The sequence below is a fragment of the Dromaius novaehollandiae genome, chromosome 2 (genome assembly GCF_036370855.1).
Source record: "Dromaius novaehollandiae isolate bDroNov1 chromosome 2, bDroNov1.hap1, whole genome shotgun sequence".
NCBI classification, from domain to species: domain Eukaryota; kingdom Metazoa; phylum Chordata; class Aves; order Casuariiformes; family Dromaiidae; genus Dromaius; species Dromaius novaehollandiae.
The window spans coordinates 150,102,220-150,124,859 of record NC_088099.1 but is presented as its reverse complement, the minus strand read 5'-3'; the positions used below and the strand labels follow the sequence as shown (position 1 = coordinate 150,124,859).

At 40.2% G+C, this 22,640-nt stretch overlaps 1 long non-coding RNA gene across 1 annotated transcript; it reads right to left on the bottom strand.

The window, feature by feature from the left end:
- Positions 1-1,505: 1,505 nt before the first annotated feature.
- LOC135327632 (uncharacterized) lies at positions 1,506-22,179 on the bottom strand. The gene is made up of 3 exons (XR_010388038.1): positions 21,641-22,179; positions 18,609-18,698; positions 1,506-5,156 (listed from the first exon to the last, which is right to left on the bottom strand). It is a non-coding gene; the product is annotated as an uncharacterized LOC135327632 (long non-coding RNA).
- Positions 22,180-22,640: the final 461 nt, after the last annotated feature.

Genomic DNA, 22,640 nt, shown 5'->3' with positions numbered 1-22,640 from the left:
AAGTGCTTGACTTTGGAAGATTTATTTCCCTCAAAATGTAGAAACAGTAAATTGGTAGACACTTTTGAAAACACTGACAATTTTTAAGCAGTGAAATGGTGTAAAGGTGAAAATATATCATTGCTAAAGCTTGGTGAAAAGGCTGGCTTCCTGTCTCTAGGCATTCATAAGGACAAGAAAAGGCTCCATGACTTGGGCTTTCCTCTTTACAGTTCACAGAGATAAAGAAAAAATGCTGTTGACATTGCAGTGGGAAATGATAATACTACAGACCTTACCATCTGGCTCTTTTGGGGCAGAACATCCCTAAAGTTTGAATTTTGGGGAAGAATGGCATGCTGTCAGGAACACACAAGAGCCAGAGTTGTTTTCCGCTCTTGCATGTGAAGGCACAGGAGGTTAATTAAACGCATGCGTTTCCGGGAATGCAAAGCCCCGTGGAGCCTGGTCCTCATGGGAGAGGATACGCATATACTCACACATGCTGCTGTGCCGTAGTGGCCCCTTTTCCCTTCTGTTCTGACAAAAAGCCCGTGAGTTTCAGGAAAGGCACAAACCTTTTTATTTCAAGAGCCTAAGCAATACATGTACCCCCCAAAGAGAGGAACAAGACCAAGAAGACTGTGGCTGCTAAGGGTGCTTTTCTCGAGAAGCTTCTATGAAGAAGCTGGATTTCTTTCAGGGCAGTGACTACCAGAAAATTACAAGTTTTGGCCATCACGGTGGCACCCACTCAGCGATGTATAACTTACAATACTTCTTTCCTCATCCCTGAATTTGACCCAAATTGTCCACACCCTTTGCATGTATTTCAATTGACTTCTTAGAGCCTCCCACAAAACAGAGGAAGAGAGGATTATAGGGCTGGCTTTTCCACAGAAATACTGAGTATCACATGACTTAGCAAACCGTAAGAACATGTAAGGACCTATCTCATAAGTGAATACTTGAATATTACCATGAGAAGTCTCACTCCAGCTAATCCAGAATCCCTCCTTTGGGGAGGATTAAGTATCTCAGTCCTATACAGAATGAAAGAAAATGACCACTAGGGCAAAGCAGTAAATAAATCAGCACCTTTTGGTTAAACTACAGCTAGCAGTAAATTTCATTTGGAGAAGAAATTAAGGAAAACTTGAATCTTCTTTTCCAAAAAGTATCTGACCAAAGTAAAACTTCTGTCTTCTTTGGTCCTTCAGTTTTTGATTTAAAAAATTCCATAAAAATGTGAGATCTTTCATAGCTAACAGTTCCCTGAAACCTGCTGCTCTGGTTCCCAGGGTAGTTTCAGTACCGGGTGAAACAGAAAGATAGCTTAGAGCCAACACTGCTTTGCACAGTGAGTAACAAATCAGAATAGATAAACAGAGCTCAGCAGTATTTTCTTGATGTTAAACAGGAACCGACTCTGATTTTTTTAATCACACTGCTGCTGAAAAAAAATCCTTGTGCACCATTATTAACAGTTTTCATCTTCTTGCATATTTCCCTCAATGGATCTACAATCAGTAATCACTGAATAAGTGAAGCTGGGGAAGCAAATGCATATTTGAGGGAATCAAGGACATTTAGAACATTTCAAAGTGACTTCCCCTTAGAAAATAAACTGAATCCAGATAACAGAAATTTCAGATACTTTTAGATAGAGTTGGCAGTCAAAGTCCAGTGCGTTCTGTTATAGGCGATAACATGGGGAAAGGCACCGGTCAAGGACAGAACAGACTGATTCATTGAGACAGCATCAGAAGCAACAGGATTAATGTCATTCCATCTCTCCAGTTCAGGTAGTCTCAGATAGTCCCAGAAGAGTGACTAGAGATGTGCTTTCACTAGCTTTTTATTAGGGCTTTTAAAGGGAAGTAGTAGCTCAAAATTACCTATCAGAACAATTAAAACAACTCTGTTTCTTAGGATGCATGAGGCAGAACTTTTGGATTAAAACACTGCAGAAACACCCAATACACTTTGTAGAGTAGCTCTGAACACATAGCAACGTAACAGGACACATTAAAAATGTCATCCTTTCAGGTAACATGCTCCCATATATCATTAAATTCTTAATCCATCTATTTTAAATCTACCAGCTCACTGCTGCTCTACAACACTTCTTCAAACAGCTTTCAATTCATAGGACTATGTCCTGAGAGCTGACATCAATGGAGAGTACATCAATGGAGAGTACATGCATTCAGATTCTCTCCAGATTTAACTGTACACTGCTCAGTCTCTTAGAAAATACGACAGTTTTTCCACTACAGTTACTTCACATAGTAACATAGAAACACATTGTGCGTTTCATGCCGTAATATTCCTACAGAGTCGATTTCTAGTCCCGGGATAGATTCAATAGCCTTAAAGAAGCAATGAAAGGATAGTGGTTCTGCAAAAAACTGTGGAGCGGAAAATGAAAGCTGGATTGTATGTGAAAAGTGCGTAAATTGCTCGAATTAGAAGTGAGGAACAAACTCTGCTAGTCTGGATTAGCTGTTGACTTTACCTTTGATTCCAAATATAGAAAGCCTTATGTGTTTGCTGCAAGGACTACAGCAAGTTTCCACATAAATTCCTCTGCTGACCACACTTCTACCCCACATTCTTGAACACCCTTCCAATATCTTAAAAGATTCTTCTCAGATACCCTCATTGTCCAAAATGTCCCACATCCCATCCCCAGAAGACTTTTTATATTCATCTACTCTTATTTTGTCAGAAAGCAGAATAAATGCACATTGCAAATGTGGTTTCCTTATTTTAGCTAAGGCCTCCGGTAGGGATAAATGTACAGACGGGAATGGAGTCCCAGGAGATAGCTGTTTGCAGTTTGCCAAACAGGGCTATAAGCAGCATGAATGATTCACTCTGTTGACGCTGACTATTTCTCAAACTCTGAGAAGAGTCAGAAATGGCATGATGGAATAGCAATTAAAATTAATATTTTTCTCTTTGATACAAAATTTTCATACTGAACTGAATCACTCAGTTTCACATAGTTTCAAATAGTTGAAAATCTTTGCTCAAGCTCATTTTCTAAAAGAAAGACAGTTTTTTCTCTAACAGACATTTTGCTTCCAACATTTACTTCATTTTGACAAGGACCCATTTGTCTCCTCTTCCTCTGGAAAGCTATTTAAACATTGAAAATGCCTAGCTCCTTGCTTGAATACCCAAAGAGTTATGGCTAAGAAAGTCTTCCTTTGATGGATATGACTGTAGACACTTCTCTCCGATGTTGACTTATCCATTTTTGTAAGTTTTGGGCCTGTTGAGAAAAATCTTTAAACCTAACTCTGAAACCACGGATTTTTATTGTCTATTCTTTGCCTCAGACTATATAGCCCATTCAGTTGGAAATACTGTTTAGTGAGAGAGCTCACTCCAGAGCTTAGCTGGTACTTAAATCTTTAACTATATGCATGAGCTCACATTCAAGATTTTAGCTCCCTGGAATCAAGTTACCTGAAGGGAAAAGTAAGTCTAAGCATAATCTCTCATGACAGCGACATCCATTGTGATTCATGGTGTCATTATTTCAAGAGCAAAGCCTGCATGTGCAAGAAGCAGAGTTTTCTTGGCAACTGACCCACTAAACTAACACTCACCTCTGGAAGATGTCCAGAAACCTCTGCATTTTAGCAACAATATAAAATAGCAACAATTCTTTTGGTTTTCCTTCCTGAAATACAGCCTTCTACAGTAGAGACTGAACATGTGAAATCCAGAGCTAGGCTCACAAAGAAATTTTAACTGGTTATTAAAGAATCCAACTTTTGGAGTACCTCAGCCCTGTGTTACACGCTTAGGCTTCCCATGCAATGCACAGGAAGAGGCAGGCTCTAGGCGTATGATTTCCCAAAAGCAGGCTGATCGGGTGGCCCAACATTAGCCATCAGAAACTGATGAGAAGATTCCCCTGTGCCCATAGAGATTTCAAACTGCCCAACCTCTCCTTGATGTTAGGCCCCTCTGCCAGTCCTCCTCACAGCCTTAGCAGTGGTTCTTGCCATAAGTGGACATAGCTGAGTATTTATGCAAAAAGAGACAACTTGATTCAATTCATTCCTGTGGTATAGGGCATTTGAACCTACATTTTCCATAAGAGATCCCAAATCAGTGGACCAGAAGATAATCTGGTATGAAAAAGAGAAAGCTGTTCTCAGTTTCTCTTGTAGAAGCTGTTTCCCTTCTCATGGGCTCATTAAATACTCATTGAGCCCTAGGAAAAAAAAAAAAAGAAAAAAAAAGAGTCAGCATGTCACTATAGTTCAGTGCTTACTTATGATTCTCATCTGGGAGAAGGGAGATCTCACGTTCCTCTTTCCTCTAATCCAACATTTAAATATTTGAAAAGAAGTACTCCTGTTCAGCAGGAAACCTAGGCCTTTTTTCTTCTACCTGAAAGCCTTAGCCACTTAGAGTTAATCGCATCTTGTTCCTCTTTCCTGCCTCTGACCTAATGAATACTTAATTATTCCCTGAATAGTGGAAGTTAAGAGACCTCTGCTCCAGCCTGTTATTAGGTACTCTCTTAGAAAATTAGAGTTGTGGATTCAAATCCTCATAGACAAAGAAATTAAATGAGTCTGGGCTTTGCTCTTCCTTCTCTGAAGGCTCAAGTTGTTGAAGGTCATTAGAGGTGTGAGGCGCTGCAACAACCACCACTATTTTGTGCCGGGCCTTATCTAATAGATGTGCTCTGAAAATCAGCTGGGCAAGGGAGATGGAGAGGATCTCATTAGCAAAGCTCAAAGGTGTTATGCATGAATGGGTTCCTGAGAATTAGATATTGTTGAAATTGAGGCATTTCTGGATGTGCTCAAAGGTAAAACTTTATGTACCTAGGGAACTTTGCTAATGAGCATGTAAGTGACTGTGGATTTGGATGACTCTAAAATAAGGTAGAGTGAAATGTTGCATTTTGGTGTCTAAGGTGGCAAAGAGAAATCCAAGTCGCAGTTAATTTCTTTTGCACTTTGAAGACTGAGTGTCTTGAGTCCTTATTCAGGGAAGAGAGTTCCTCTGTGATGATCATAGCCTTCTTACGCTCAGTGTTGCAGGGATGTACCAGAAAGAGCAGAAGGCTTCAGATGGCCAGGGAGACTTTCCTAGATGTCAGCTCTCCATAGGCTCACCATAGATCGCTTCGTCATCGCCTGTGCCTGCAATGTACAAAATGTGTTATGAGACAGGGAGGCCACGTCGGGCTGTCTCCACCACACTGTGTGACACAGCCTGATAGACCAGGTCACAGAGGGCCTGCAGGCACCAGTCAGGCTGCAGTGAATTATACTTGGAGGAGCCACTGTAGCATGGTAACACATCTAAAGAAACACCGACACCTCCAAGAACCTTTTCCCAAATGCCTTGAGGAGCTTAACTAGGAATTTCATCATGTCATGATTATGTTACAGGAGAAGCTCCCAAAATAGCACATCATTTTTGATCCTGCAGCCAAAGAGATGGGCTATCTGGCAGCAGAGAGTTGCTGGCACAAAGCAGTGGGAGCACAGCCAGTAGGGAGGCAAGAGTCAGCACTTGGACTGGACATCAGGGCTCTAAGTTGCTGCTTACTTTGACTTAATCTTAGCCCAGATGTTCAAGAATGAAACCTTATTTTTCAATCAGTCTTCTGTTTGCAACCACAAAATCTACAAGATACCATTTTCCAGGTGTTTAGGTCAGTTAGAGGATTATTTCTCATCCCTTTCAGCCTTACGTTTTCCATGGAAAACCTATACGATGTGTGAATGAGTACACGCAATTAGAGAGGGGCACTAAAAATCTGTCCCCAGAAACGCAACAGTGGGAAAACTACTTGTTTAACAGGAAGTTCATTAAATCCCTCTACACTCACAGTATTATAAACATGAAATCTGTAGAGTAAGAAAGAAGTTTATTCAACAAGAAGTGTAACAAGAAGAGATACCTCTGGTTACAAATTCAGTCAGATATTTTAGATTTATAGAAGAGCAAAAATACAGGACCTCAGAAGATCATCTAGTCCAGTCCTTTGAATTAAGTCTGGATCAGTGGCCTACACTAGGCTCACTCCTGACAGATGTTTGTCTAAGCTGTTCTAAAACCTTAACTGAAGGAGTTTTCCTAGGGAAGCCGCGAAATCACTTCCAGTGCTTTAACTGCCAAACAGGAGGCTTTTCTTATAGTCAGTGAGATCACCTTTGGTGAAGTTTAAATTGATTTATTTTTGTTCTTACCCCATTGGCCTTGCAGACCCCATTGGCCTTGCAGAACAATTTATAATCCTCTTCTTTGTAATAACATTCTATAGTAATGGAAGGGAGAAAAATGTGCGCCACCTCATTGAGCTCAAGCAGGAGGAATAATTACCTCCCACATCTTTTTTGTGAAGCTCTTGTGAATGCATCCCAGAGTAAGATTTGCCTGCTTGGCTACAGCGTCAGGTTTTTACTCATATTTAGTCCGTGATCGACTGCATCTCCATTTTTTTTTCTGTTGTACTACAGCTGAAGAAAAACACCAAAATCTGGCCTTCCTCTGGAACAATTCTTGTATTCTGGCTGCATGTTTTAATTAATTAATCAAATTAATCAGTAAATAAAATGATAATCATTTAACTTTTTTCATCTAAGGAAGAAATAGGAACTGTTTTAACTACGCAGCATATGCATATATCCTTAATTTTTCTCTCTAAAACAGACAGTCTGGTACAAATTACTAAAGCCTTGCTGTGATAGCAAGGATGTGTGAGGGATCTTCCTGACTATTGCTCCGTGCGGGCCCTATGCCAAGTCTTCAGGTTTGTGCTGGGTCCACCCTGACTGGGGTGGGGGCATCACTCCTGGTCTTCTCAGCGCCCTTCCCATTTGAGTAAGGGGCCACGTTAGTTTTCTGTGAGTGACCAAATGTCAGAAAAGGGGTTGTGTGAATGTCTGATACACCTGAAGTCCTAGAAAGATGCACGTGGGAGTGGGTGGAGGAGGTGCCTGTGCAGAGCCGAGGAACCGGGCTTCGCTGTAACGCTGGGAGGTGTGGATGAGGGCTGGGGAGCAGGGGAGACCGGCTGCCGGTGGTGGCAACACAGCTTCCCCGCTATGCCGACTTCCTTCTGCGTGCAGACGTGGCCATCCTCACATCTCGGCTCTGTGGAGGCTTTGCAAACGTTTCTTTTCTGTGCCACGCAGCACGCGTGTTAATGGAGATCTGCTGCTATGCCCTGTGCTGGGGTGGTGTGCGAGCAGGAGTTTCACAACAAGCTGCGAGTTGGGGAAATGAAGCAATATCTCCCTTGTTAAAAATAACGAGAAAAATATGGTAGTAGCAATATCTACATTCATTTGCTTAAGAACTGTGACTACAACCTCGGCTAGCCTAGCATAAAACAAATTCATTAATTTCAGACTCCTAGTTGTTTTACATCAGAAGAGAATCTGGACCCATGGCTCCTTACTGTAAAACACCCAATATTTTAATAAAATAAAAAGGCCTTTAAATTTCACTTTCTTTATAGATACAGAGGAATAAGTTTCATCTTTATCATTTCACTACCCCCACTGGGAGGCCATAGTTCTGACTGATGATAACTTAGGTAGAGTATAATAATATCTCTGCAAATAATTTACGATAATATACCGATACTGAGCAGAACAGGGAGAAACTGCATTAGACACACGCATCTGAAGTAGTCAAAGACTCTCAAGTCTTATAATCACAAATTAAGGGGCCACACGAGACAGTGTGGACCATAAAGATTTTGCTAATAAAATATGAAAATAACTCTCATTCCTATTTCTTTCTTTGGGAGCCTGATTTGATATTTTTATTCTTTAATCCAAAATAAACATGAACTTTTCTAATTATCTGGAAGTTTAGTTCCATTCAAGCCCTCACAGCTGAGGTTTGTTAAATATACACAAAGTGAGTCTGGCTGAAGATTGTACCATGGTGCTGTGTCAATGTTGGTTAAGGCCCAAAGAGAAGGAGAGTGAAACAAATACTACATCTACGCCACAGTTTTGAATTCAACAAATGTGACAGATAGACATTTATATCTGTATCCAGATGACAGAGTTTATGATACATGGGCACCAGGAAGGTACGATAAGAATACAAGAGCGGATGGCAGATGTGATCCTAAAATGTCAGAAGGATGTTTGGGTCTCAGGCTAAGAATAGGAAAGGTTCACTGCTCTGGAAAGAGAAATGAACCCAGTGAGACTCAGTTGGAGACTGGGCTGTGTTGTCCAAAAGGCACTTGCGATATCTGATAGCTGAAATAATTTATGGAAGCACATTATATATTATTATTTACAGTGCAATAGCTTTGTACCCTTGTATAATTGCCTAATTCCCTAGCTGCTATAACGGCAAAACGCTCATCCATGCAAGTAAAAATGTTACAAATCCTGAAGAGCATTAGGACTGGTATTCAATGCACAGAATACTGAACTTTAAGCAGTTCTCCTGGGATCAGTACTTAATGATATGAACTTTCAGAGGAGTTGATGTGGTTGACTAACGAAGATCCTTGTTTGGGCATTTCCACAGTCCAAAAAGTGATTGGACCTTATTGCAAATCCCAGTTTGTGCCTACGCAATATTTCTGAAAGACTGCATTTCTTTGATTCTGCTCAGCTCACAGGGAAACTCTGAAACAAAGTAGTATGACACATCCGCTTTATTCGGATTTCAGTAAGAAATCTGCCTTTTGCTCATTTTAAATATATTATTTAAGGATTTCATTGCTGATTTTGAAAATCAAAGGTGACAAAGGAGAAAATTAGGGAAAGGTTTAGAAATTAAAGCAAAGCAATTCAGTTTAAAGCTGCCGCTCTACTTTGCAATTTCCTATTTAAACCTGTTATTGCTGGTAAGAACTTCAGTTTTACAGGAAATTGTTCATTTGTGCCGGACTCTAGTTTTCCAAAATTTTTTTGATCAAGAGCTTTAACTATCTAGGAAATCTGCTGCTGTTTCTGCTACCTAAACAGCATTATTAGAATTAGTTTCTTTGAAAGCTGTTGTTCCCAGTGACACTGGTATAATATATGGTTCTCATTTAATACTTGGCCTGCATGTGCCATATTCCTGTGGCATAGTCCAAATCAAGAGAGAGACTAACACAGCATGTAGTAGAAGAAAGAGTTGTGTGGCACTAGAAAGGAAAGCACTTCTCAGAAAATTTCTGAGGAATCCTCTATTGCTTCATAGAAACCTTGAACAGATGCATACACACAGATGCATTTCTCCTCAAAATCTGAAAGTCTGCTTTTTTTACAGAAGAAACTTTTGCAAACCACATTAAAACCAATTTTAGAAGGAATGGGAAGTAAGTGCAAGCTAATCTGTAGAGTGTGAGAACACACTATTTGTAAGACTTCAGCATTTTACATGATGGAGTCTTGTAAATGTTAGATCAAAAGTGAAGTGGTAGACAGAAAATGAAATAGCTCTCTGACTGATTCCTAGTGGCTGTTCACAAGACTAATAAAGTCAACCCCATATAATATATACAGAGGCAGCTTTCCATTGTAATTTAACCCGTATCTGGGTATAGCTAACCAGAAGAGCTACTGACTGCATACCTAATTTTGTGACAGATAGAATGCCTCAATGCAGCCTTGCAGCAAGGATGCAAACACAAGGAATTTGAGATACGTCTCCTGCTGGAGTTGTAACTAGTCATCACTAAAAGTAATCAGACAGCACACACCAAAAAGCAAATATAGCACTCTGTGTCACACTCCCTGGAACATTTACCATAGCTCCTCCGGTACAGGGACAGTAGCAATTATTATGTGCCAAAAGCCATGGTGGACAGAAATTGGTTTTGTTGATAAACCCGGGATCAGGATTCAGAAGGTCGGCGTTTAATGCCCAGATCTGCACAGATCAGCTGGTATATGGGGACAATTCAGGTACCTATTTTATGTTCCACTTTTCTTCACATGCAAAATGAGGGCAGCACTCACTATGGGTAAAACACCTGACTGAGTCACTGGTGGGTCACTTAGGCATGACGATCCGTGACTCTGTGCACTCGCAGAGCACCAGAGAAAGACAGGGAATGGCAGGGTCTCTTGCGCTGATGCTGCTTTTCTCTTTTAACCTGGGCGTTGTGTCAGGAATGGCATTTACCGTTCATTTAAACAAAGTTCTGGAAGCTCAGAAGACTGAATTAAGGTATTCTTAAAAAACATATTTTCTGCCCTCCCAGTACAGAGCAGATGTAGTGAATTTAATTTCACTTTTCCATTCCCAATGTGCAGCAGAGTGCATATGTACAACATACACATCTGTTTAAGCCTTCAATTTGCTGCATAAAGGACAACCAATGTTGATGGAAAGCTTAGAAAAATTCCACAGAAGTTTGCACTTTTAAATCTGTAAACTTTTTTGCAGATTTTCCAAATTATATCATGAGCTGTAAAAAAGCAAACAGCTCTCCCACACACTGCAATGCTGACTCATACACTGCAGGATTACTGTTGCTTTGCTTCCCTGGAGGATTATTCAATTACTCTGGGGAAACTGTAAAATATTTGTCCCTCCCTCTTCATGACCATTCATGAAAACACCTACAGACTATTTTGCTGCTGCAGGCAACCTCTTTGATCTGTATCCTGGCAGGGAGCTGCTTGTCTCCTCCTGATTTAACTTTCTGAGCTTCAGCAATGTAAATGGGCTGAGAAACCTAATGAGCTTTGTGCCTTTCCAACATCTAAAGCAAAACCATGACTATTGCTTTTGGCTGCTTTAGACAAAAGAGTTAGGTAAAAGAGTTACTGGAGATTGCTTTTGATTTGCTTTAGACCAATGCTGACTAGACTAATGAGTTTCCAGTGTACAAGTTCATGCAATAGGAAGGCAGCAACAAGAACAGAAACTTGTTTTTTTACGCAGGTATGAGTCAGATATTAAACAGATATAATTTGGCCTAGCGCTATTAATTACTGTGGGACGAGTTTGCAATAAGTGTTTGTTTATATTAAGGTTTTGCTCAGTGAACGTGAAGAACTCAGACTTCCATTAACTGTGAAGTGGTTTCAGGTCATTAAAATGCTGAAAGAGAAGTGTGGCCCATTTCATTTTGGAAAGGAACAAAAGGAAATCCTGGAAATCGCTTCAGTTTAAAGCCATCAAAAGTCAGCGTTCGACACCTGCTATGAGATGTTCAGTATCAATGTAGAATTAGATCTGAAACCCCCCGTCTGTTTTTATGATTAGGATTTTTAAAGTGCCCAACACCACAAGCATTTATACATGTGACTATCGTTACATATGTAAATAACTATTCATCACTGATGCTGCTAAAAGGTACAAAATTATTTATACTTTCTTAAAATCCTGAACATTCAAGGACTGTTTTTGTAACGTAAAGTTGACATTTTAATTGATTTTACTAGGTAAAATAGATTTTCACTTGTAGGTATTTAAAAGGTACTTTTAAATGATACTGGCAATTACACGGAAAATATTATTTCTTATGGCAAAATTTTCAAACAATGATTTTCTAGAGCACATCACGCCCAATGTGCCTTCAAAGCTACGTGAATATTGGACATGAAGGTTAACTCCAAAACTCCGGAGAGCTCATTGCGTTCTTTTTTGCTCCTGTATCATGTACAAATCCATTTAATTCCTGCTCTCCTCCTGCCCCTCACTCTCCAGTAAGAGTTGTGGCCATCGCTTTGTTTTTGCCTTTACCCTGGAAGCCTGCCAGCCCGTTCCTCTCTTCCCCAAGGACCTTGCTGAGTCCTGAGGAATCTGAATGTCAGGCAAGGTTGTAACCTGAGCGGCTGCTCTCCTTCGCCCCTGCCTGAGTGCTGACTCCTAGGGCTAGTTCAAGAATATCACAAAAACATACTGAAGATTTGCTTAGCTTTAGGCCCTAATTCAGCCAAGCAGCCAGGCATACGTTTAATTTTAACTGTGATTGAAGTGAAATTGGTTATGTGCTTAAGGTTAATAGGTATATTATTAAGTTTCATGAGGATCAGGCGTTAATGAACATGCCCTTACTGGTGTGTAATGCTACACCTGCACGTAATTGAAAATCACTTTGAAGCTTCAGTGTTATTTCCATTTTACACAGTTTTAAATAAGCCTATTTTCCATTCTTTCACAATGTATTTATAGAAAATATATTAGCTTTACCCATAAAATCATTTTAAAATATACTATTTTCCCAAAATCTTGACATTCCCCGTAGAAATGTGTAAATACTAATAATTTTTGTTATAAAATTATAGGCACAAATAAAAATACCTTGACCATGCCATCATTTTTTGGGGAAAAATTACTTTTATTGGGAGGTAATTTTTAATTTAAGAAAATCATTTTCTGCATGATATTTACCTAAGCCATCCTGAGAGCTTTCTCTGTTTCATTGCCAGCATGTCCAAAAACCGTCATTCTGCAGGGTGGTGAAGCCCTGCTGTTCCAGATGCCATCAGATTCACTCCAAAAGACAACAGAATGCTTATTCAAGATCGCAGGCCACAATGCTGAAGTCAATAGACCTTTGTCATTCACATCAGCTGAATCTGTAAGGCATTCGCTTCTGTGAAGGATTTGCATCCTTCCTTGTTCTTTCAGCTATGTAAGATGCGTCCAGGGCACTTTCTATTGAAAGAATTTACTATTTCTCCTTTAATCTGTTGTAACATTTTGGAAGGCATATATGGCAGGTGTTTTTCTATTATTTCTGGGATATTAGCAACTGTAGCAGTGTGGAGGCAAACACATAGAGATTCACTAGGATTGGTCAAAATGAACTCTGATTTTCCCTGCTGCTCATGGCCCAGATGCCTGGTTTTGCCCTATTCTTCCCCTTCAATGCCCTCCTGCTCCCATTGTTGCCATCCTTATGTCATGGAAAGTGTTTCAGAAGATTGCTTTACAACTGACCAGACTAGTAGGTCATCCTTAAACTCCTTTAGCTTGTGAAGATTATGTATATTATAGAGAGTTTTCCATACACCAAATAAACAGAAAGACTGGCATTTTGATTTAAAAACAGGCTACATTTTCATTCTTCTTCATATCACACACAAACTCCATCAAATCATTTTCCTCTGCTGAATAAACCCTATGCTAAATCTCAGCACAGAGTTCAGCCGAACTTTCTCTGTGCAAACATGACAGCATCCTGAGCATTCAAATTTCTTATCTTTCATGCTACTCTAAAAGCTGTGCAGGGTCAGCTGTCTCTATTTTGTGAAGTCTTACTCTATGCAGGCAGTGGGGATTTCGCTACAGAATTCAGTGAGGCTAATGTTCTATTTTGTTCTATCCTAAATAAATATCCTAAATCCACTACGGTTTTTAGATTTATTTCTGGTATGAGATATTTTATTCCCTCTTCTTTGTCAGATAAAAACAAATAGATGTTTTATAAGCTAGAGAGCATGATGCCCTTTAATTATTAGAAGAACAGCAAAGGACAAAGCAGGGAAAATTCTGAATTTGCTTATCCATTAAAATTTAATGCTGGGTATCAAGTTTATTTACCAAATAAAATTACGTTATCACTATAGTGGTAAGCAGTTTTATATACTTTATAAAGTATAGATATTGATTTTCTGAAGAATAATATTACACAACTGTCGTCTGACAAAATTTCTGGGTATATCATCACGCAGCAGTCCAGATTTAATTCAAAGCATTACTTCTTCCTTTCTTTGATTAAAACCTCATATTTAGCACAAAAGACCACTCAGTTTCTGTGTAAGTTACTTTGCCTTCTCCCATGTTTAGAAATGAAATTAAGTTCTCACTTCCTCTTTGTCTAAGAGCTAAGACATGCACATTGCAAAACTACCATCTCATTCATAGGCTGGACAGTATCAGGTGCTCCGTCAAAGAAAAAAATCAGCTCAGCATACGCAGAGTACAAGGCCTAGCATAACCACTCAGCAAGCAAAGTGAGCTTTCAGATACAAAGCTTTCAGAAAGGCTACTCAAAAATGTGCAAAATTTGACAAAAATAAAAAGCACTGAATTGTGAGTCTGCTCTCAGGTTTTGGTTAAATGTAAATATAAATTATATATATATATATAAAATATATATATATATATATTATATATATATATATAAAATATATATATATATAATATATATATAAAATATATATATATATTTTATATATATATATATATATATATATATAGAGAGAGAGAGAGAGAGAGAGAGAGAGAGAGCCTGTAAAGCACAGAAATAGCTGGTGGAAAAGAAACAAAGATTTAATTCAAGAAAAAAAGGCAGCAAGTGAATATGCCTTGAGACATCTGTAAGTGTCTTTACCCTTCCACATTGTCACAGGATACTGGCAGCACAGTGGGATGGGAACATGAGTCTTTTCTCTGTTGTGAACTAACCCATTTGTGTGAATTTGCTATTTTTTTCTTCACATTAGTGCTCATTTTAGAGAGCATGATATTTTTTCCAGAAGTAGGATCATTTTCTCCAGTCTTCCCTTGGTTTCTAATTTCAAGTAGATAATACAGTGACATTAGCATTTGATCCAGTGACCTAAGAGAGGTGTTCACGTGGTTGGTGTATAGACAGACACAGGTGAAAGACATTATAATTTTAAGAAAAAGACAGAAGAAAAGAGACTACAAGAATTTGCAGCATCATTTGTGCTATCATGTCTTAAGAAAAGCTGTAAAAACCTCTCACTATACTAATAATTGGGGCCTACTGTTTTGGCTGTACGTATAGCAATCATATGCCAGAGACTGTGATAGCAATTCATGCATAATGCAAATGAAGGGTATGTATCCAGTATCTCTCATTGCATTCTCTTCCTCAGTGTTTCCTAAACGTTGACTGTTACAACTTTTCCCTTTTTTTCTATTTTGTGTTCTACAAACCGGGGTCATAAAACGTAAGGTTTGTCTAAAAGACATAGACATGTCTGTGTCATAAGTCTAAAATACGTCAGTCTGACTGCTGAGACATCTTGGCCACCTACAGAATGTGTATATACTGTGTGTTTGGACAGCTACACAAATATTTACAGCATGAAAACTGCACATTGAAGTACCTAGCTGGTTCCTCAGCTTGAGCACAGTGTCTGAATTTGAAGGCATTTTCTGCTTACTGGTGGGTGTCAACTATGGATTGATAGACTCTATTTTTAGGTGTGTTTTTTTATCTACATAAAAAGTAGCATGAACTCAGAGGCAGAAAAAATGATCTTTCAACTCCTGCCAGAAAAATGTTCTGTAAAATAGCCATTTTACATACAAGCTCAAAAAAAGCTGTCATTTTACTTGTTCGGCGTTCCTACACTAGACTGATCATCTAGTATCCAAGCACCTTTGAATGCACGTTATGACTGTAAGAGGCTGCGGGGTCCAGACTTCAGGTTAGGGCCCCAGTCCTATCCTACAAGGTGTTTGTGACCTATTCCCATCCCTTTGCTTTGTTTTTTTTCCCCAAGTACTTTCCACTTTCTGCAGACTCTTCCTCACTGTAGTGGTTTTTATACAGACCATGGGGGCACTCAGAAGCATATGTGAGACACATGCTTCCCTGTCAGAGCAGTTGTGGCCGCCTTGGCCCCGTCTTCTCCTCTGCTGACACTTTCTGTTCCTCTCCCCCAACACACACACTTCCTGTAGGCTTTTATCACTGTTTTCTTATTCTTGTGGATATGTGTGCAATCAATTGCAAAAATGTGGTTGACATCTTGGTTTCAAAGTAGACTGGTTTGTGGCCATTTCTATTTTCCTCTGCTGGAGAGACGTGAGACAGTAGCTGAGAAAATTTTGTTTCCTGTTTTCACACATTATATATGCTTAAGGTCAAGGGTTTTGGCACTTCTAAGGAGTACAGTTGTGAACATCATAGACAGAGGAGGAGAGATGCTTTTTATGAAACTGAGACTGATTTAATAAAAGGCTTTGAAGATTCAGATGAAGGGTCTGAGTTTCTAGAACCACCCAACAACGAAGACTCGCTTCCTGTGGGTGCATGTGGGAATGCTCATCAGTCACTGGGAGTTGCCTCAAGATTTCATAGCGATAATAGTCCCAGTTGCATAAATCCTGCATGTTTCTAATGTAAAAAAAGTTTTCCATCCCTGTAGTCCTATCACAGATGCTCTCTAGGAAATCAGACTAACACCAGCAGATAATGTTACAGTGCTGCAGGCTAAAGGCCCCATTCAAAACTCATTGAAGTCAAAGCAAAGATTCTCATCAGCCCTCGTGGATGATTTCAGTCAACCCTGAATCACTGAGATACTCTTGCTGACTTAGCTATGAAGGAGCAAGAGTCTCAAACAACACTCACAGGAAGAGAAATGTACAGGCACCTGTAGAACAGGTTAGTGGCCTCTGCCAAGAAGTTTCTATTCTCTCTACTTATGGCTGTGCAGGTGGAGAGTTAACTATTGTGTTGAACTCCTACGTGTGATATTTTCTATTTGCAAGGAGTCAGGACTTGCTAACTGAAGCAGTGCAATGCCAATGTTTTAATTTGTTGGGCTATATTAAAATCAGACTCCAATTAATTTAATGTACATAGCTCACCCAGTCAAAGGAATACTGAGGTCTGAAAAGAGGCTTAGAAACTCCTTTAACCTCAGCTGAGACTAGTACTTAAAAATATTTCATCAGCAAGTGATTAACGCTTTCACAGCTATAAAACAGTATTTCATAGGCATCTTCAGAAACCTGACAATACCAGGATATGGTATTGTACCATTCTGGAAACTTTTACTTGCTAGTCAGGACTGTAGCAGAGAAATTCTCATGTTACTGTATTCACGACATAGAATAATTGCTGGGAAAGTTGATTGTTTGATTTCTGTTGCGTCTGTATTATTTGTTCTGTCTAATTGACTATGACTGTATTCAATAATGATTTGTCTCAGTCTGCTAGATTCCCTGCAAATAAATCTCAGTTTAATTTAGTAGCTGGAATTTAGTAAGCAGCAAAGGAAAGCCTTTTGTGTTTCTTTCCTAGTGGTACTCTGAACTGTACCATTTGGTGTATTGAGTATGGTACCAGAGTCCAGAAAACCAGGATCCAGTCACCACAGTATCTTGCCAGGGGCCAGACCTGGGTTTTGCTGACAAATTCAAAGCAAGCGCATCACTGCAGACTGTTTCCTAAGACCTCCATAGCACAAAGACGTAATTTACCACTCTCAAATTTTGTATGTAAATATCTCTCATCCTTTAATATCCCATTCCCATCCTGCCAATCAGTTCATCTACCAGTCCTGGAAGTTCACTTCAAAGTCATCCGAGTATCTACAGGCTCCTGAGTAGTTTTTGGTGTTTCTTTACTTGATCAAATACTCTCTAAAGTGGTACATCCAGAAGCTCATCCGAACTCCCAGGCTCCTTCCTCACCCTCTGTTGGGGCAAGCCTGCAGCCCCTTCTGGGCTCTCTTTTGGGGGAAATAGAAAGAGCACCTGCTCTCACTGCTAGGTGATATTCTAAGCGGCATGCACTTTTTAACCAGCTGGAAATTCACTATCTGTTTCATTGCTGATGATGGAAAATGATACAAGTTAGTTCAGTTCAAGACTTCCATTTTCTTCCTAACTCCGGAGAACTGTGCAACTTAACCAACACCCAAGCATTTAATATTTTCTATTTTTTTCTCCAGAACACGGACAGACAATAATCACAGATTCTTGAATCCAGATGAAAGGAACCTCTGTCTTTATCTTCCTTGGCTGTGGCTGTCCTGTGCTGAAGGCACCTGCCATACCTGCTGGCTGAGGTCTAGCTGCGAGAGCGCTCTCAGTTTGGCACAAGCCCCACTGAGGTTTCTGCCAACCCTTGCAGAGGTCACATTTACTGTTTGATAGCTGCGCGTTTCTGCTCCACTTACCCTCTGCTTAGCCTTTTGCAGGAAACCCAGGAGATTCATAGGTTCTGTGGAACTAAGGTGGAGTCCGCCGTAACTGCTGACAGCTACACTGACATTCAGCTACCACCATATTAAAACAAAAGAAGGTTTCCTGTCCTCCATACATGTATCCTACCAAGAGAGGAAACAGCTAGAACAAATCAGAATAGAAACCCATTCTACACAGAGCACCAAGCACAGGCTGTTCTTGGATTTAGGTGAAAGAGAGATTTTTCCGCTACTGTTCTCTCTGAATAAGGGCGGAGCTAAGCTGGATCCGGACTCTGCACCCTCTTGTGTGAAGTGGTGGCAGAAACAAGAGAAGGGTTTTCTCGGTAGTGAGTTGTAGGCTGTCTGTCTGCATTAACTGGAACGTGATGGCACAGGATCCTCGGCTGCACTCCCTCTGCGTGCCTGCAGCTCGGAGGGGATGGTGTCCCGTGGCCCCAGTGCCATTGCAGCTGTCATGATAGCACATTCACATTTCAAAGAGAGCGTAAATAACAATCTAAACGTGGATCTCTACTGGAGACCTGTTTGCTGTATTTGCTGCAACTATTACTTCCTACACTTCAGTTTGGACTGCCATTATGGAAACCATAGTGGTTGGCAATTTCTTGCTGAAATGTAGCCAAGAACTGGTGCATATACATTTAGTGTGCTGTAAGCAAACTTAAAAAAAATCCCCCCCCCCCCCCAAAATTCCAGTGGTTCAAAGTGTACATAGGAGGAAAAATGTAACAAATCAAACATTACCAAATCATTCTTGGCAGGAGTGTTTTTTTTCCTGCAGATCCCTCTCCCCATTTCCAGGGAAAGGGTAGGGGAGGATTTCCAGGATTTCCCCTGTGAAAAAAATACAAACAAAAATTGTAGACAGTTCAACTGAATTCAACGGATCAATAGATTTCTAAAAGATCTAATAGATTAATTTTGGATAGTCTTGACTGACTGCTATGCTACACAGAGCTCAGTAAAAGAGAGATACCAGGCTTCCTTGGGGGAGCAGAGAGGGTTCTAGCTGTACAACTGGTCAAAGGAGCACAACCTCCTGGAAAACTGTCTGCCGCCTGCACTTGGGGTTTTAACTGCATAAGAGCAGTAGGCCTAATAGTGAAACTAATGAGGCTTAGGGTTCATGCATTTCACAACGCAAAGCATAGTCAGTGGTGGGAAGCTGAAACAAAATCAGCATAGGACTAAACTGCACATTTTTCATAGTGAGGGTAATGTAATTCAACTCACTCACACACAGGAAAATTTTCATATGCAGTCTTCACGCTTAGGCTAGATGTATATGTATTCTACCACCAACAGAAATTACGTGCTTTACGTAAGACCGATGCCCACATTTGGCTTGTGTTGTGGGAGCTGATTAGATATTCCGTGTTAAGGTTCATTTTTACTGCCGGAAGACTATAATGGGATATTTTTGAAGTTATCAGACTGATACTACGGGATCTGAGAAGATGCAGTTTCATAGGAACACAGGTCTAGAAAGAACCTGTTGGCTCACTGAATTCAGTAACCTGCTATTCCAGGCAGTCATGTTCGATTATCTGTGTGTCTGTCTGTCTGTGTGTCTATCTGTCTGTCTATCTATATGTTTAAGGTAAGGCTGTGAGATGTTGCCTGGGGCATAGAAAAGTTGTAAAAATTGTGTTACATAATTTGAAGGCAAAAACTTCTGCTATACATCAGTCATTATTTTGCACAGCTAGTGGATAGAAAACCATCACTATTTTGCTGTCTTTTCTTGTCCTGGGGGCTGGATCAGATTTCTGCTTGACATGGCATTATGCTTCCAGTGACTTTGTTTGACAGAGATATGGTAAGAACAATTTAGCAGCTATTTGGTGGAAGAGAGTTGGAGCTGCGCAGGCCCTATTTTTAATGCTTTTTGGGCTAGGCTGGAAAAAAAGGGCCCTCCATACACTGCTTTAATGACTCATAATTATAAAGGAGTCAGAAGATACTGAAAGTCTCATGAAGTATAAGTGTAAGGAGAGAGCACTTCACCCATGTAACTGTTGGGATCACAGAATTATTCAGGTTGGAAGGGGCTTCTGGAAGTCTTCTAACCCAACCTCCTACTCCAAGCAGGACTAACTTTGAAGTTAGATCAGGTTGCCCAGGACCTTGTCCAGTCATGATGTGAAAATCTCCAAGGATGGAGATTCCACAGCTTCTTTGAGCAACCTGTTCTAGCACTTCACAGCACTCAGGGGGAGCTTTGTTTTCTTTATATTCTATCAGAATTTCCCTTGCTGCAACTTGCAACCATTATCTCCTCCTTTTCCTGTACACTTCAGAGAAGTCTGTCTCTTTTCTGTAACTCCCCATTAATAGTTGAAGACAACAGCTAGATCTCCCTTTCATCTTCTCTTCTGCATGTTCAACAAATCCAGGTCTCTCCTTCTCTCCTTGTATATCATCTGTGCCAGTCCCCTAACCATCTTAGTGGATCTATACTGAACTTTTTCCAGTTTGCCCATATCTCTTTTGTATGGGACATCCTAAAACTGTTCACAGTGTTCCAGGTGTAGCCTCACTAGTACTGAAACACTAATAAATTTAATTAACCAAAACAGAGGGAATGGATGATACAACAGCAGTGTCAACTGACGTGTAAATCCATTATCAGCTGGAAGGTACATGAGCTGCTAGCAGTTTCCAATAGTGGATCAGCATGATAAGTTTCTGAGAATTTAGTTTAATAAGAAGTCTTACTAAAGAGGTCAACAATGAGAGAGATCAACACACAAATAATATAAAAGACAAATTATTATAACATAAACTCTTCTTTCTCTATTGACTGTATGTGCCAAGCTATTTTTGTTCTTTGCAAGACAACTATTTCATACCTTGTTAATTTTGAACAATGTGCTATTTAAAATTTAAATGTCAGCTTAACTGGAAAAAATGATCTAGAAGTCACTAAAAGGAAAATACTGTGATTGATTTTTTTTTTCTTTCTTGCCTACAATTATGATCTTCCTTTTCTGGTCTGGATAACTTGGTAGTATGCACAAGAGGTACATAGGGGGCACGCAGTAGATTTCAAGAAAGGAACTAAAACTTTATGCAGCAATGTCTATTTTCCTGTGTAATTGCTTAGAGAATTATTAAGGTATGAGCAATTTCATGTTGTAAAACTTTAAACCTTACTGAAGTATTTCTAATCTTTCAGTCTTTGGCGTAACAGTAATTATTATGACATGGAAACGTGCCAGTGCACTTACCATTGAGAAGCATGTGGTCATTTAACTTAAAATACAGTTACTATGAGAAGTCAAAATTTACCTTTTCAAGTGTTGATCCTTTCTCAAATATAGCCACAAAGATTGATACAATTTTTTTCAAAAATAACTGTTACCAGTAACTTCACAAGGCCAAGTCAACCATTTAATTAAAAAAAACCCTTATTCTAGTACCTATTCAACATTCCCACCTCATCCCAGTCTGAGTTGATTTTATTTTGACTATTAGACAGGAGTCTTCATTGCCACTAAGCATACCATAAAACACAGGCATGTTTTGCAATGCTGCCTGGGAATATTTTGCAATGCTGTAGCAATGCAGAACTGAGCTCCGTGCTAGTGAAAGCCTATTTGTGAGGCTTTGTACAGGCCTAGGGCCAGACTGCATGGGTAGCAACCAACAAGGGTAATGAGTGCAAGGAGCCTCCTGCTCTCCAGCATGGCCAGTCTCAGGAACACAGCTGCAATCTCTGTGTTTCCATACAGGATAAATCAACCCAAGGGAGAAAGATGATAGGACTGCAGCACCTTTTTGAGGTTTGTCTTTTCCTGGCCTGTTCCAGGAGATTATTGTCACAGGAAATAGAGCAGTTTCTGCAGTGGGAAAGATATGAAGACACCATTATGACCGGCTGTCCAAGTGAAGAATTCCTGGATGTACAGAGCCCAGCTACAGCTGGACCCTTGTAACCTCTTCATTTCTGCAACAGTCCTATATAGAATGCACTGCCAGTCACTGGTGTTATATCCATCTTATTTTCCCCTTTCTGCGGTTGTTATGTTAAAAGAGTACTAGAAATGCAGCAAACAGCACCTCAGTATACTTGCTATATTTTTTGAAAGGTCCTATAAGGTTAAGTATGTTATCTGGAAAGCCAGCTGCCTTCTCTACTCCTCCCAGTTCTTGATAAGTCCCCCCCAAAGGGAGAACAGGTTGAACCCCATCTGCACTGACGTTTTGGACTTTATCTGCTGGTGCTTATCTCTTCTGCCATGCAACCTACATACACGAAACGCCGAACTTCTGCACGTTAACAGCAAAAAGATTAAAAGAAGAAATATGTCTTTTCCTTCTGCTATTCTGTATAAGCAGAAGACCTGAATGCCAATGAATGAGTTCAGTCCAAAATATCGGAGCAGAATATCAATAGGGGACATGCATCTTCCTTCAGCAGAAATGAAGACGTTGCTTCTGCTGCGTCTCCCTCAGTGCGTGCGGTGCAGACCGTGCGCTGTGTCAGGCAGTGCTCCGTCGCCGGTAACAGACTGCTGCTTTCATCACTGCTGCTGTGTCTAGCAACCCAGCTAATGAGTGAGGTTATGTCACGGCAGGGACTTTATATGGAGAGGGAATTGTCTGCCTCAAGAAACTCAGACTCTGCACCGACTAAACAGAAGAAAAGGGTGAGGGGGGGAGCAATACCCAAAGAAGTGAGGAGCCGTGCGCCGCCCTGGGTGACTCCGGCTCTCCTGGTGGGCCGTGACCCCAGCTTCAGTCTGCACCGGTGACCAAACGGTGGATTCAGGC